The following is a 15,791-nucleotide window of genomic DNA, read 5'->3' as shown; positions in this document are numbered from 1 at the left end:
ATTCAATGATTTATTCTTAAAACTGAAGATATCGGCACAAAATGCAAGGAAAACTGTCTTGCATGCACTAAAGATTTTTGCAAATGTATTTCAATAACGTGATAAACATGCAAAAATAAAGTTCTTAACGGCGTGTTTACATTCTATCCAGCCCGTTTGTAAACCACTGTAAACCCTGTTGATTCTGCACCCTGGTATAAACATTTGGCAAGTAATCAAACCATGGTATTTTTTAAAGAAATTTATTTGCAGATACAAAAAAGCACAAACAACAACATCTCACATCATAATTATAATAAAGAAAACTTAAAAATGCATTTCTATTTTTGAAAAGCATATAAGGGCCTTTGCATTTCGTATTCATCAACTATTTCTTAGACCTGTAAAATATTGTCATAAATGGACATGTATGTAAGAATAAAGGAGCATCCACCATTTGTAGAACTTAAATTATTTATGAATAAATTATATAAATGGACTTGTATGTAAGAATAAAGGAGCATTCACTATTTGTAGAACTTAGATTATTTATGAATAAATTATGTTCTAAATCTAAAGTAAATCTCATAATAACTAAAAGCCCATGATAATAGTAACATCTTTATAATAATGAGTCATTAATGAATGAGCATCATTAGAAACCATCATTTGTTTGCAAAAAATTAAGTTCATGTATGTTATGTATTCAAAGTCAAAGAAATAGTAGGTGAATACAGGTACAAATTTGATATCCAAACTCTATGACAATACATTTGCCAAAACGTCTCCTCATCAATTAAATACATTGAACATTTGAAAATAAAAATCAGAAAAGCAATATAAAAATATGACATTTCAGACTTCTATTTTTTCAGTTGAGCTAATATTGTACCTTTATCAAACTACCAATAGAAACCAATAGCTACAACTACACTATATTATCAGAATAAATACAGCGACAATAGATTTTATATGTCCATTTAATTCTTAAAAAAGCATTTCTTTGTCCAGTAGGACATCACACCGTACAGATAGTAACATAAAAAATACATGTACCTTAACTATTTGAGATTGTATTGACTGTAAAAAAACACCAAATCCTGTTCCTGTGATCTCATGGAAACCCTTAAACTTCAGGAAAACACTCTCAACTTGTTTCATATTTTTATGCTGCCGATAAACACATCTTAAATCTACAGGAAATGTCTCCTTGAACCATGGTAGAGTCAAGGAAGTTAATAGTTACCTGTAGCTTTAAGAATCATCACTATAATACTTACATGCTACTACTTCACCGAAAGATTTATCAAATGCAAAATGAATTTTCATAATATGCAATACAAGTAATAACGGTTATATAAAATAAATGTTTATTTTGATTCTTTAAGTAAATATTGTTCATTCACACTATTGTTAAATGTAATATATACATGTACCTGCTACTTTCACTAATGCAAGATCTTTATTGCTTACAATATGCCTTTCAATTATATACAAACTTACAAAATATAGCATCAGTGTTGCATATGACATATAATTTACTACCGGTATTACAGATCTGTCACCTTACTCTAAGATACAAACCAAGAAGGCCATCATACGTATTATTTACAACCAGTATTACAGACCTCTCGACTTACTGTGAGATACTTACCAAAAAGGCCATCATGGCCATAAAGCGCAGACTTCATCTGCCTACCTAGATTGTTTCCACACTAAAAACATATTTTTACTTTGTCTTGGGATTGTCAAAATAACTTTTCTGTGCATGGTGCATCAAGATTGAGTCATCGCTTCTAGATGGGTTAGTTTTGACTAGGTAGCTTGTTTTGTTTTTGGACGCACGTGACTCTGACTTCGATCACTGCTTAGATAATTGTCTAGAACCTGTGCGCACACAATTTATGCCAAGCTTTCCAAGAAGACTCATTTAAAGAGAAGATGACAAGTAAATTGTTTTCACACACATACAATATTTACATCAAAGCATGATTTTTACGAAACCAACATTAAATATTTATAGTATACAATTACCAAGGTAAACAGTGATGCATGATTAATTCGAAAAATAACATGCAACATGAACAAAATAATCTAGTCTCATAAGGCAATTTTACAATATAAGTTTCTGCTGATCTTAACTTAAACCTATTTCATTCTGTCACAGAATAAATGCCTGTGTTGCACAAACATGTACAATAAAATTTAAAGATGGTAAGAGTTTTCATACTTTGCATTTTTTATAAAAGTTCAGGAGTATGAATATCTTTATCCTTGTATTATATTTTCAGGTATTCAAATGATATACAGATATATGATAATTAATGAGGAATATTCAAAATTTAAATAGCAAGACCTGTCCCAATCTTGCATGACTATTTGCCTGCTTCTTTTGTATAATAAATGTTTTCTATCAGTCACCTAATATAATGACTAAAAACACTTAATTGACGTTGAAAATATGTGGTATTGTTAACAAACACTGAAACATGATAATGTATAATACATCAATAAAGGTGCCAATAGTTGAGCTATAAACAGAAACTGGTTTGATGCTTTTATAAAATACAGAGCAACTTTTTCAAAATCATTTGGAAAATTTAGAAATTTCGTTTTAGCTACCTACAAAATATAAAACAATCATAGTAATGTTGACATAATATAATTATTCACAATGTTTTCAAATATCTGGTCAAACATTTTAAATGAAACTGGATGACATGATTTGACTACAGTTCATAAATATGATTTGACTAGTTTGTGACTAGCATGTTTGTATTAAAAAGTTTATGAGGCCCTTTCAAGCCACAGGCTGTGTGTCCCAGCACTCATTCCCAATTCATTTACTAGACTCAACGATAGTTGGGAAGAAGTTTGAAATATATCTGCAATTTCCAGGTTCTTAATTTTTACTGAATGATTTGCAATTTGTAAATGGTTTTGTGCAGTTGGGGCCAGCAAGAATACAAAGAACCCAACTATTTGGTAAAGTAACTACTACACAAGCCAACATTAACTAGAGTGGGGATTAATCCTGGGTCACTTAAGAAAGTAACAAAGGTACCAACCACCGCACTGCCCAGACAGCCAGTGTGTCGCTATTCACATTCCTCTTTGTTTAATTTTTATTTTTGCTGTTCAATAGATGACTTGTTAATAAATACAGTTTAAAACTACCTTTGTAATGTGTTTCCAAACAACAATAAACAAGAAACCGTCAGAGACGGGTGATGCTCCCCAAAGTTTTTTTGTCACAATATTGCACTATATATTCAGATAAAAGGAAACGTCTAGTAGTTGGGGGGACAAGAATTGAACTATATGTACAGTTAATGGAAAATTTCAAAGGGTCATAACTCTGTGAAAAATCATCCGACCAGAACCGGCTGATAATAAGCACATCCCCTCTTGGTAGTGAAGCTTCCCATAAAGTTTAATTGAATTCCGGTCTTTAATTGCTGAGAAATAGCCCTGACAAAAATTGTGCACGGACAGGCGGACACACGCACGGACAGACGAAGCGGCGACTATATGCCCCCCCCCCAAAAAAAAAACAATTGAGGGGGGGGGGGGGTGCATTAAAATAAGGTATATGTAAATATTCATTCATTCTACGGATAACATTTGACAGCTCTTTAAATCAATATTGAATAATAAATAAGGATCAAAATTAAACAATTATGATTGCTAAGACATAACTGTAATTGGTTATTTGTGTACATGTAAAATCAAGCAATAAACATAATTATATCTCAGATCTATGTTCATGTAATGTTATAAATCACAAAAACCCATAATGATCATTATAACAATCATGACATTCAAAGGCAGTATAACTACAATATACTGTATTTAAAACAAAAGTTTGGTGCAAACATATTAAAGTAACATTCAATATTATTATTCAAAATGATCTTATATGGCACAAGTAAAGTTAAACGCACGATACAAGTAAAAGTACCATTGAAAATGAATACAATACAAAAGAGCAATAGCCACTTGAAGCATTCTTTGACCTTTTCCTTATGGTCACAAGACTTACAACAAATGGCATTTAACCTGAATATCATACAGAACAAAATATATAAATTATATATTGCAGCAATTCAATGAAACACACAATACTCAAGAAAACACTCCAAGCCACACAAACAAAACAGTGAATGGCACTGAAACATGATACTGCAAAATAGAGAAGTAATCAATAATTTTCTAAAGCAATATTCAGCTTATGTTCTAGGTTGATTTGTTAATTTTGGAGAAAACACAAAACAAATTTTATTATAAAAATAAAGGATAAAATGTAATCATTTCAAGCCTGAAAAGTAATTCAGATTGTATACATTAGAATGAATTATATATGTTCCAAATACCATGATACTAAGTCAAGTTAGCCACACAGACCTTTATTCCTTGACTTTACAATAATCTTTGTTTAATTTAGACCTGATTATAGCTACACGTAGCACTGAAATTAAACGCAAAAATAATCTGAATATGTTGCTCACAGCCAAATTTTAGGTGCCAAAAATTAGTCCATATTGCATTCTTTATGTATAAACCCCTTAATACATAAAATATAAATATTAAAAGGCTATTCAACATTAAAGATTAGTTTGCAAAATTACAAGCAACTAGGAAATGGCTGACTGCATGAGATCAAACCAATCTTCTAATTGCTTTTAATATATGTGCATCCTATTGGCAGGCTGTAGTATAAATGCAACCGGAGCTACATGTATTATTAATATTTATTTCTCTCTTTTAATGAATCATTATTACAGAATGTTTACTCTGTACATTAAAACAAGGATTGAACTTTTGAAATAAGAACTATTTATTTGTAACAAGGGATTTCAAGACATTTATAACTTATGTACATGTACATAAAATAAACTTGTATGTTAAGTTATAAATGTTTGCACATTGACAATATAGTTCAAGTTCTCAGTGACAATGTTTGGTTTCCAGCTGTGTAACGCCTGCGGCATGTTGCCGTAACATGTAAATGCTGTGATGGAGAAAAACTCCGATGGTCACACCAAAAATCGATCACCGTGCCATGAAACGATACCCAAAACCTGATGAACTAATCACGGCAATGGCCGTAAGTCCTGTCAAAATTAATCGGAAAACGGTATGGAATTATTCAGTATTTAGAAATATAAAGTATTTGTAAAGAATACAGTTCAGTGGTTGCAATTATCAAAGGATTACAAGCAATGCAATGCAATATTTTGAACCTTGCTGGCTCATATTCGCTGCTTCTAATTTACGGGTTTAAAATATTATTGCGGTCTTAGTTACCTGTAATAGTCTAAGAATTCAGATTCTGCTTGCCTAGTCTAATTGCTTATTTCGGTGACTGAAATACATAAAATACTACTACATAATATAAGGCGCATTTTAAAGATGGATGACTTTAAACCAAAGCATATTGTAATTTATATCCAGGTTAACGGTTGCATGCAATACCTCCAGGGATGACACTCTTTGCTTTTATAAAAAAAAAAATCGTTTAAAGAAAATCTCTTCTAGTAAAAAATTCCGTCAAAGAGGAAGGTGTCGTCCATGAATAGTCTGTGTGGACTGGTATAAATTATCACTTAAGGCAGAAAAGCATAAAGCCCCGTTTCTTCAAAGCCAGGCTCATTTAGTATTTCATTACTTCCTGCAGACAATCGTTACCGATGATGGAGAAGAGATAGAGGTGACAATCCCAGAACGCTGCATAATAAGTCACAGTGACATTCGGAGAATCTTGGGATAGCAATTCCCAAATGGTAAACAACCCCACACATTGTGTGCAGCAGATTCACTTAATCTATACTTACATTTTAATACCATTAATACCCCCCCCCCCCCAAAAGTAGTTTGTTTTCTGTTACCCTATTTGTTGTGTAAAACTGTTTTGGGCTATGTATGATCATATTTGCAAAATTAACGTTTACATATAAACAAGATTGTAGAATGAAGATTTGGAAGATTAAGTAATTGAACACTCTTATTAAATTGTAATTGAACACTCTTATTAAATTGTAATTGAACACTCTTATTAAATTGTAATTGAACACTCTTATTAAATTGTAATTGAACACTCTTATTAAATTGTAATTGAACACTCTTATTAAATTGTAATTGAACACTCTTATTTAATTGTAAATGAACACTCTTATTAAATTGTAATTGAACACTTTCATTAAATTAGAAAACAAAAACAATGCATAGTAAAAAAAGTTTAATAAAAAAATCTGTTTAGACTAAACATATGTACTCATTTGTTTAAATGTTAAAGACAAAAACTGTTATGGGCTTTATCTGTATAGATCTTGTTCTGCTACAAGTTAATCTCTTTGCCTTATTAGATTTTGTTTAATGGTATTTGTCCAATTTATGTTAGTAAATAACTTTGCATGTGACACATTATGTATTTTTTATTAAATTATGTGTGCATGTTTTGTTAATTACATGTACTGAATACATATCTCATTAGGTACACACTGTTAGTTAACTACACAGTCCTGAGAATTATAAAGACTTGTCACGGGCATACATTATCAGAATTGTTACAGGCTATAATAAGGAAATACTCTTGATTTTTTTCTTATTACTTTTAGCCATGCATTTTGAAATCTTTTGAAGTGCAAACTGTGATGGGTACCTGTGATTCAGATTAAAACAATTAAAAATAACCTTTGGTGGAAATTTTTATGTACAGTAATAAGATGGGTTATAAGTTCAGATTGTTTTTCACTAATCCATTCTTATACAAGTTTATTTTATTCTACTTTTATAATTTATATTATGATTGCAAAAGCCAGGCATACCAAACATGTGATCCATGACAAATATTTATGTGCTGAACCTGAATTATTATGCTTGGATGTTATTATAGGAATTCTTTTCAAATTGTTTAAATTATTCATCATGTGAGGCAAATTATTTATTAAATTATTTCAATATAAATCACTGAATTGTGTTTGCTTTTATGTTCTATATGTACTGATGTGCTCAAGAGTGTGATTGTCACATATATATCACATATGATACATGGAAATTGATTTTGCATTTGATATTGATTTGTCACCTTGCATGAGGGACCTTTACACTAAGCTATTTGGCTATTCTTTAAACATACACCATTTAAAATTTATTGAAGATACTTTATTGAAATATGTTTATACAAATCCATAGTGTTTATAAATTCCATAAATATTCCAAGTAATCATTCCCGTCAGCCATGTTATTATTTTAAAAAAACACTCATGCTCGACCAAATTAAGCTCTAAAAAGAAGTGTTAACCTTGAGTTAAAGAACAAGTGTTTTGTCTTTTTGTACATGAAATTTAATTGATTATTTTTACAATCAATAAAGAGCATGCATGAATTTCAACCTATTTATGTAGCTATGGTTCCTTGTGTATGATGTCATTGCACTAATCTATTTGATTCTGACTAGTTATTTTTAAATTGATCCATGAAGGACATCATCTAAGGTTTTTACCTAAGGCCTTAGTGTTTGCTTGTTGCAATCCATCTTATTGTGCTTACCACATTACGTGCCATATTATTTGAAAATACATCCAAATTATGTTTTCATTTAAAATGCGGCTATGGATGAATATCTTATATTTGACCTTGTATTGCTAAAGGGTTAACCTTTGTCCGTCTGTAAAGAGTATCAGCTCCATATTTCATATAGATTTGTTTTTGGTGAAAATGTTGTATTTGCAATAATTAATGTTTTGTAAAAAAATATTTATTTATCGCCCTTTTTGCAATCTAACTTCTATTTCGTTTCACTCAGTTTGACTTTCATTTTTATTGTATTATTCCCAAGTACAAAAGTGAGTCCTCAGAAGTAGTTCGACTAAATGGAAGATGGATAAGAACTGACAAACACAGAACAGTATCAGGGTGCAGGATCACATGACTTTGTGAGGTTCATAATTGAACGTTAATGGATGTTAACACATCAGTATGTGGTGCTTTTCTTCAAATTAATTGTTCAAACAATTTTTCTAAATAAGTTCAAATAGCGCATACAATAAAGTTTTTATGTGGATTTTGTCCATGTGAAATACTTCAGAATTACTTTATTTAATTAGCCTGTGTTCTTTGCCAAGTGTAACGTATTTATGTTCACTGTTATGCTGCATACATACGTATTCCAGCAGTATTCAATGATTTATTCTTAGATCTTAATATATTGGCACAAATGCAAGAAAAACTGTCTTTTATGCACTAAAGATTTTTGCAAATGTATTTCAATAACTTAAGATATTTGCAAAAATAAAGTTCTTAACGTTGTGTTCTGTCCAGCCCGTGTGTAAATCCCTTTAAACCCCCTCGATCCTGCATCCTGGTGTAAATATTTGGAAAGTAATCAAACCATGGTATTTTTAGAAGTAATTTATTGCCAAATACAAAAAAGCAAAAACAACAAAATCTCACATCATAATTATAATAAAGGAAACTTAGCAAGGGCTGTTTGTAAAACATGCATGCCCGCCATATGGGCTGTCAGTTGTAGGGGCAGCCATTCTGTGAATACTTTTTTTGTCACTGTGACCTTGACCTTTGACCTTGTGACCCGAAAATAAATAGGGGTCATCTGCCAGTCATGATCAATGTACCTATGAAGTTTCATTATCCTAGGCGTAAGCTTTCTTGAGTTATCATCCGGAAACCATTTACTGAGTCGAGTCACCGTGACCTTTTTATCTAGTGACCTGAAAATCAATAGGGTCATCTGCGAGTCATGATCAATGTACCTATGAAGTTTCATGACCCTAGGCGTAAGCTTTCTTGAGTTATCATCCTGAAACCATTTCACTGTGTTGAGTCACCGTGATCTTGACCTTTGACCTAGTGACCTGAAAATCAATAGGTGTCATTTAATTTATTCCAAGAAGAGTCATTTTAAAATATGATGAAAAACAAAGTGATTTAAAGCACAACATATTTACACCAAAGCACGATTTGTACAATACAAACATTAAATATTTAGTGTACTGCTCTAGAAACCTAACGATTACCAACGTTAAAAGTTATGCATGATTAATTCTAACAAAACATACAAAATGAAAAAAATCTCAAGGTGGCGATATCATGAAAATGAAAGTTTATGGTGATCTAAACGAAAACGTATTTAATCCTGTCACATAATAAATGTATGTGTTGCAAATACATGTACAATAAAATATAATGATTCTAAGGATTTTTGTACTTTGCAATTTTTTTTAAGTTCAAGAGTATGAATATCTTTATCCTTATAAAATGTTTTCAGGTATTTGAATGATATACAGATATATGTTTATTACTGAGGAATATTCAAAATTTAAAGCGCAAGACCTGTCCCAATCCCGCATGACTATTGGTCTGCTTTCTTTGTATAATAAATGTTTTCTATCAGTCACCTGATATAATGACCACATACACGTTATTGAAGTTGAAAACATATGTGGTATTTTTAACATACACTGAAACATGAACATGTATAATACAACAATAAAGGTGACCATGCCAATAGTCGAGCTATAAACAGAAACTGGTTTGAAGCTTTTATAAAATATAGTGCAACTTTTTCAAAATTATTGGAAAATTTAGAAATTCCGTTTTAGCTAACATACAAAATATAAAACAATAACAGTAATGTTGACATAATATAATTATTCACAATGGTTTCACATATATGGTTAAACATTTTGAATGAAACTGTATGACATGATTTGACTACAGGTCATTAACCCTTTACCACTAAGATACGTATTTTGACGCATGTGTAATTACTTTTACAGCTAAATTTATTTAAAGACCTTTCTTACAAGAGTCAAGTTTAAAAGGCTTCATTTCCAACCCTTAGATACCGATGAGCAGCAAACAGCATAAAACCTGAACAGGCTGCAAGATATTTGCAGGCATTCCCTGTGTGTCCCAGCACTCATACCTAATTCATTTACTAGACTGACGAAAGTTGGGATTTGATTTAAATATATCTGCAATTTCCAGCTTCTTAATTTTTAGTTGGTCGCGTTTGCGGCCGACTAAATTTACAGACCATGTTTTGCAAATCAGTATGTGCTTAGAAGCCTTAACTACGCTAAGAACCGTAACCCACTATGCTAGGAACGATAACCACTGCCTGTCTGCACTGCAGATAAGAATGCTTAGGAGCGTCTGCTCTACTACTCAGTGAGTGTATTTACCAGCTTTTAAGACGACATTGGCCAGTCTAGTGTTTATCATTGAAATATGTACATATTTGCTGCTTTCAGGGAAAACAGGGTTTATTGCATGTCAAATAAGATTAGCCTGTACACACTGATTAGCCTGTGCAATGCGCACAAGCTAATCAAGGACGACAACAGCGAACAACTTCAGTGCCTTTAGCGCTTGATTACTGTATTATTTCAAATTCATAAATGGTGCCAGAAAACCATGAGGAAATCCCATCAGTTTGGTAGTGTTACTACTTAACAAGCCAACATTAACTAGAGTGGGGATTATTCCTGGGTCGCTGAGGAAAGTAACAAGAGTACCAACCACCGCACTAACCGGACAGCCAGTTTGTCACTATTCACATTCCTCCTTGTCTATTTTGTTTTTTCTTTCAAACAACCTTTGTTCTGTGTTTCCAAACAACAATACAAACTAAGGTATATGTAATTATTCATACATTATACTGACACAACCTTTTTGAAAAGCATTCAGCTCTATACATCAATATAAAATAATATGGATCAAAATTAAACAATTATGATTGCAAAGACTTAAATGTGATTGGTTATTTGTTTGGATGTAAATTCAAGCAATTAATATACATCTCAGATCTATGTTCATGTAATGTTATAAATCGAAAACAAAAACCCATACAGATAATACAAATTATGACATTCAAAGGCAGTAATAACCACAATATACTGTATTTCAAACAAACGTTAGGTGCAAAATATTAAAAATTACAATCAACACAATTATTCAAACTGATCTTAAATGACACAAGTAAATGCTGATACAAATTAAAAGCAACATGTCAAAAATGTCAACAATACAAAATAGCAGCAACGTCTTGAAGCATTCTAGGATCTTTTCCTTATGGTCACAAGACATTGAACAAATGGCATTTAATGTGAATATCATACAGAACACAAATATATATATGTTGCAGCAATTCAATGAAACACACAGTACTAAATAAAACACTCAAAGCCACACACACAAAACAATGAATTACACTGAAACTTAATACTGCAAAAAGAGGATGAAATCAATAGTTTTCTTAAGCAATGCTCAGCTAATGTTCATGGTTGATTTGCTAATTCGGGAGAAAAATGGATTTTATCGTAAAAATAAAGAATAAAATGAGAAAATGTAATCAAATCAAGCCATATAAGTAGAACAGATTGTATGTATTAGCATGAATTATATATGTTCACACATATCCATACTAAGTCAAGTTGGCCACAAAGACCTTTATGCTTTGACTTTACAATAATCTTTGTTAAATTTAGATCCGATTAAGGCTATGATGGAACGCAAAAATTATCTTAATATCTCAATATTTGGAATCAACAATTTTATTGTGAGCAAGATAATATCTTTTTATTTAAAATTTTATATTTCAAATATTAGCACATAATGCATTCTACAAATAAAACTGTTTAATACATACATATATATACATATAAGAAGGCTATTCAAAATTACAAGCAAATAGGAAATGTCTGACAGTATGAGATCAAACCTATTTTCTAATTGCTTGTAAAATATGAGCATCCAAGCAGGAAGCTGTAACATAAATGCAACTGCTGGTATCATTAATATTTAATTCTGCCGTATGAATGAGCTAACAATCTGCCGTATATAGTTACATTTCATCACTACTTTAAGTATACTAGTGGTTTGATGGATCAGTTTTACAAAATGTTGACTTTGTACATCAAAACCAGGATTTTACTTTTGAAATAAGAACTACATTTGTATTTATTTTTTATAAGGGATTTCCACACATTTTACATGATTTATAATAACAAAAGGCCCAGCAAAACATATAATAAATTGATAAAAAGGTTCAAGATGAACAAAGATAAGTTTATCTTGGAAATCTCAACACATGATAATTTTTCAATCTCTTATCTTAGCTGGAGCACTGTGTAGTTATCACTTTTAAAATATTGGGGGCAAAAAATCAAATACATCAATTTTCCAATATAAAGACTTCACAACACAAATTTTCCCAATTTCAGGGTTTTTCCGTATAGATTGCCCAATTGGGCAAACAAATCGCTGTGCACTAATTGTTATTATAACTGATCACTTAATTGTAACATAATGTCATCGTACTAAGGAAAATCTGGTCACAAACTTTTCATGTTCACATACTTTATGATTAGATGTCGAATTCCAGTCTTACAGGGCTCAACATTAATGGTTGTCCTATTGCCCCTGGCAAGTAAAAGTTGGGTCCGGGCAAGTGATTTTATAATCTAGTTGCCCGCCCAGGCAATTGCAAAAAAGAACAAAGAGCATTTAATTTAGACTTTAATTGCTGTGATCATTTTGTTAAATGTGCAAAAATAAAAAAGGTTTTGTGGTGTATCATTTTGATCTTTATTAAAAAATATGAGGTTTACAGTTAATGTGATATTTCATGTTTGGGCAAGTGGCTTTACGTTCAGGGCAAGTAGATTTTCTTACGGCAGGGCAAGTTGGTTTTTTGGTTAATGTTGAGCCCTGTCTTACTGAAAAAATACTAGTCTAAATTAAAATTATCATCAGAAACACTTCACAAATATAATGACACTTATAATAATGTTGAATGTATAAGGTCCTTTTGTTCATTAAGAATAACTTGTGAACTGCACATTGTAAGCCTCGTTTTAGAATCATTGATTAATTGTGTCCTGATAATCGCTCAAATTGCGAATGTGAAACTTATCTATTTAAATTATTGTATGCATGATACTTACTTGGGCCTAAATAAAAATTGAGTTTGTTTGCCCTTTACCGACCGACCCACTTTTTACCCCCCGACCCAAAAATTTTTATTGCGATTTCTGAAAACTTATTTTTTTTATTTTCGTTTTTTTCGACGATGACAAAAGAGCCGAAAGCAATATTTATTCATGCGCGTATTTATATCCCTGTCTATTATTATCGCCCCTGACCGATCTAGGTCGCTCCGATGGTTGGAATTTCATACGCCCCAGATTAGACAGTAATGCAAGCTTCTATAACCAGCATCGCGATCGGCGGTGTTCCGTGAAAATGGCCGAACGACATCATACTTCATTCGGTACCCCTCGCAGATTATTATAATCTTACTTATCCGATGTTTGACGGAAAGGGCCGAGAATTTGCGATTGATCATACTTAACCATTGGTTCGCGAAAGTAGTCGGACATATACGAGTTTACATTCGTTGTTTAGGTTACAATATACTAAATCTTTTTGGAGTGCAATGCTATACTCTCTAAAAACATGAACATCATTTATTTGAAGACACGGTTCTCTGTAGGGTCACTTGCCATGACTTTATTTGAGTATATTTCTGTGTGCATGTGGCAGGGAAAACATTGTTGTTTACTAGAAATTCACTCTTTTATCTGAAGATTGGAGACTACATAAGACTTTGACAGATGGCGGGAAACCCTCATGAACTGGATAGAAGCCGGTAAATAGATAGCCGTAAAACAGTGACTTTTGATTCGTGACGAGTTCTTTCTTACATATCGCGTGACCTATCTTTTTTATTGCTTAAATCAATTCGGCTTGGAATGCTCTTCGAGAAAAGGTATGGTTATGAGGCAATCGCACATTCTCGGCCCTTTCCGTCAAACATCGGATAAGTACCTCGAAGGAGATAGTATGAATACACATTTTGGAAGCGGTATTGCGGTCTACCTACGCGGGCCTACGCGAATCAAAATTATATAGTAAAAACAAACATGGCCGGTTTTGCGAGTTGTTTACATTTTGCAAAGATGAAAATGGGGATTTTCTATGCTCTGAAGCCAGAGCAAGTACAAACTCTACAGGAATTATGGACGCCGTCGTTGTTATTGTTTTTGTTGTTGTAACATTCTTAGAATGGTATCACGTGGGCGGACTACTTTCAACCCGTATTTCTCCCGAGTCCGATTATGATAATCTGCGAGGGGTACCGAATGGGTTATGAGGGTCTCTATGCGCAAAAGTTTGACTTTATTTTTCGTTAAAGTTATTGCTTTTACATTGAATTTGTGTAGGAAATCTTTTACTATATTGTAACCTACACATGTTGTTAACGTGATCCAAGATGGCCGACAATTAAAAGAAATAACGATGCTCAGCGAGAACAAATAACTATCGAATTTACGACGGACATCATATAATTAGTATCGATTAATGAAAAGAGCGTGTCATTCTACGATTGAGCATAGGTTTTTTGCAAATGTATGAACTGAATGTCACAGAACAAGTGATAAAGTGTTTGAAAATTGGAATGCAGTCTACTCGCAAAGAAAAATACATCTTACAGTTACAGGATTTTTTTTGTCGAAAATGCAAAATAAAAGACAAACATGATTTGATTTATATGCAAGTGGATCTGTGTTTAATCAGATTCATGTGCATATTCTGCTTTATTATGTTTGCCACACTGAACAGTTTACTGTAATGGCATGTTAGTGAAATGGATATGTAAAGGTAAACTTATTTAATTTATTATTAATGTCTCTTAGCTAAATACATCGACAACACTCAAGTATATATGTTTAAAGCGTTAGTATATCCACAAACTGAAACTAACACCCACTGTCCTACAGTGGGACTAACCACCCTCTCCCCCGTTGCGCCTACACCGAAAGGTCCTGCAACGTACCTATCCAGATCCAGAATTTATTTCCCCAAATCAAGTTTTCATGCTTATGTTAGTTGCAATAATACAACTCCCAGCTATTGACCCTCTGAGCTGTACGTATGTACTCATAAAAGCTCAGAGCATTCAAGAAGAAATAATGCTTTATAATAATGTTCAGTTTGCACTTTTATGAATTTACTTTTCCATGCTGAGACTATGCACTAACCGGTCAAACACTTAAAATTGAGGCCTGTAAAAACTTCAACAGGCCTGTGAATTGTTTCTCCTGGTAGGCAAGTCTGGCCTGTAAAATGTGATGGTCTTTCGCCACGTCTGAATTTTTCCATTAAAGGCTTTGGGCTGTCTTTCTACACTCCTTCAATGCTTGTTGCATGCTAATTAAGCCCAATTTAAGGGAAAGGTTTAAGTTAAAAATAAAAGCTGTCTGGCTGTTAAATAATTACAAATGCATTTGAGCAATTAAAATCATATAATGAACAAATATTTGATGTAATAACGCACAAGCATGCATTTGATATTAATATATGCAAGAAACAGCAAACAAGATAATGTTAAACTACATAGGGCTTCGTACACTGCAACAGTGCTTTAATAAAAGTGTTTTAAATATTCATAGACTATTAGTGTATTAAAAACATAATTTGTCAAATAAAATAAAATAATTTTCCTACCTACCTACCCACCTGTAAAATTTAGGGTCGGTAAAGGGCAAACCAACAATATTTTAATTGTGGCCTTGTGAATAAAACTTTAATTGCTAACAAATGGCAAATAGCCAATTCTCAAGAATACTGAAAATTTCTGGCTTGTACACGAAACTTAATGTGTAACATTTTAAGTTCAAGCACAGCACTTTTTTGTTTAGGTAGATTGTTTCGCCATTTTTAACAGTCTTCACTCATACATTTGTATCATTTTATAAGTTACACTTTAAGTAAAATCATGGCAC

The 15,791-nt window shown here is 32.2% G+C and overlaps 1 protein-coding gene and 1 long non-coding RNA gene across 2 annotated transcripts in view; one reads left to right on the top strand and one right to left on the bottom strand.

The window, feature by feature from the left end:
- Positions 1-15,791, top strand: part of LOC127870885 (uncharacterized) — a 385,033-nt gene that overhangs the window by 347,383 nt on the left and 21,859 nt on the right. The gene's annotated exons all lie outside the window — the stretch shown is intronic.
- On the bottom strand, positions 8,377-8,811 carry LOC127870913 (uncharacterized). Its single transcript, XR_008045001.1, has 2 exons — positions 8,754-8,811; positions 8,377-8,615 (listed from the first exon to the last, which is right to left on the bottom strand). It is a non-coding gene; the product is annotated as an uncharacterized LOC127870913 (long non-coding RNA).

This window comes from Dreissena polymorpha, chromosome 3, assembly GCF_020536995.1.
Source record: "Dreissena polymorpha isolate Duluth1 chromosome 3, UMN_Dpol_1.0, whole genome shotgun sequence".
NCBI classification, from domain to species: Eukaryota; Metazoa; Mollusca; class Bivalvia; order Myida; family Dreissenidae; genus Dreissena; species Dreissena polymorpha.
This window is presented reverse-complemented; position numbering and strand designations above follow the sequence as displayed.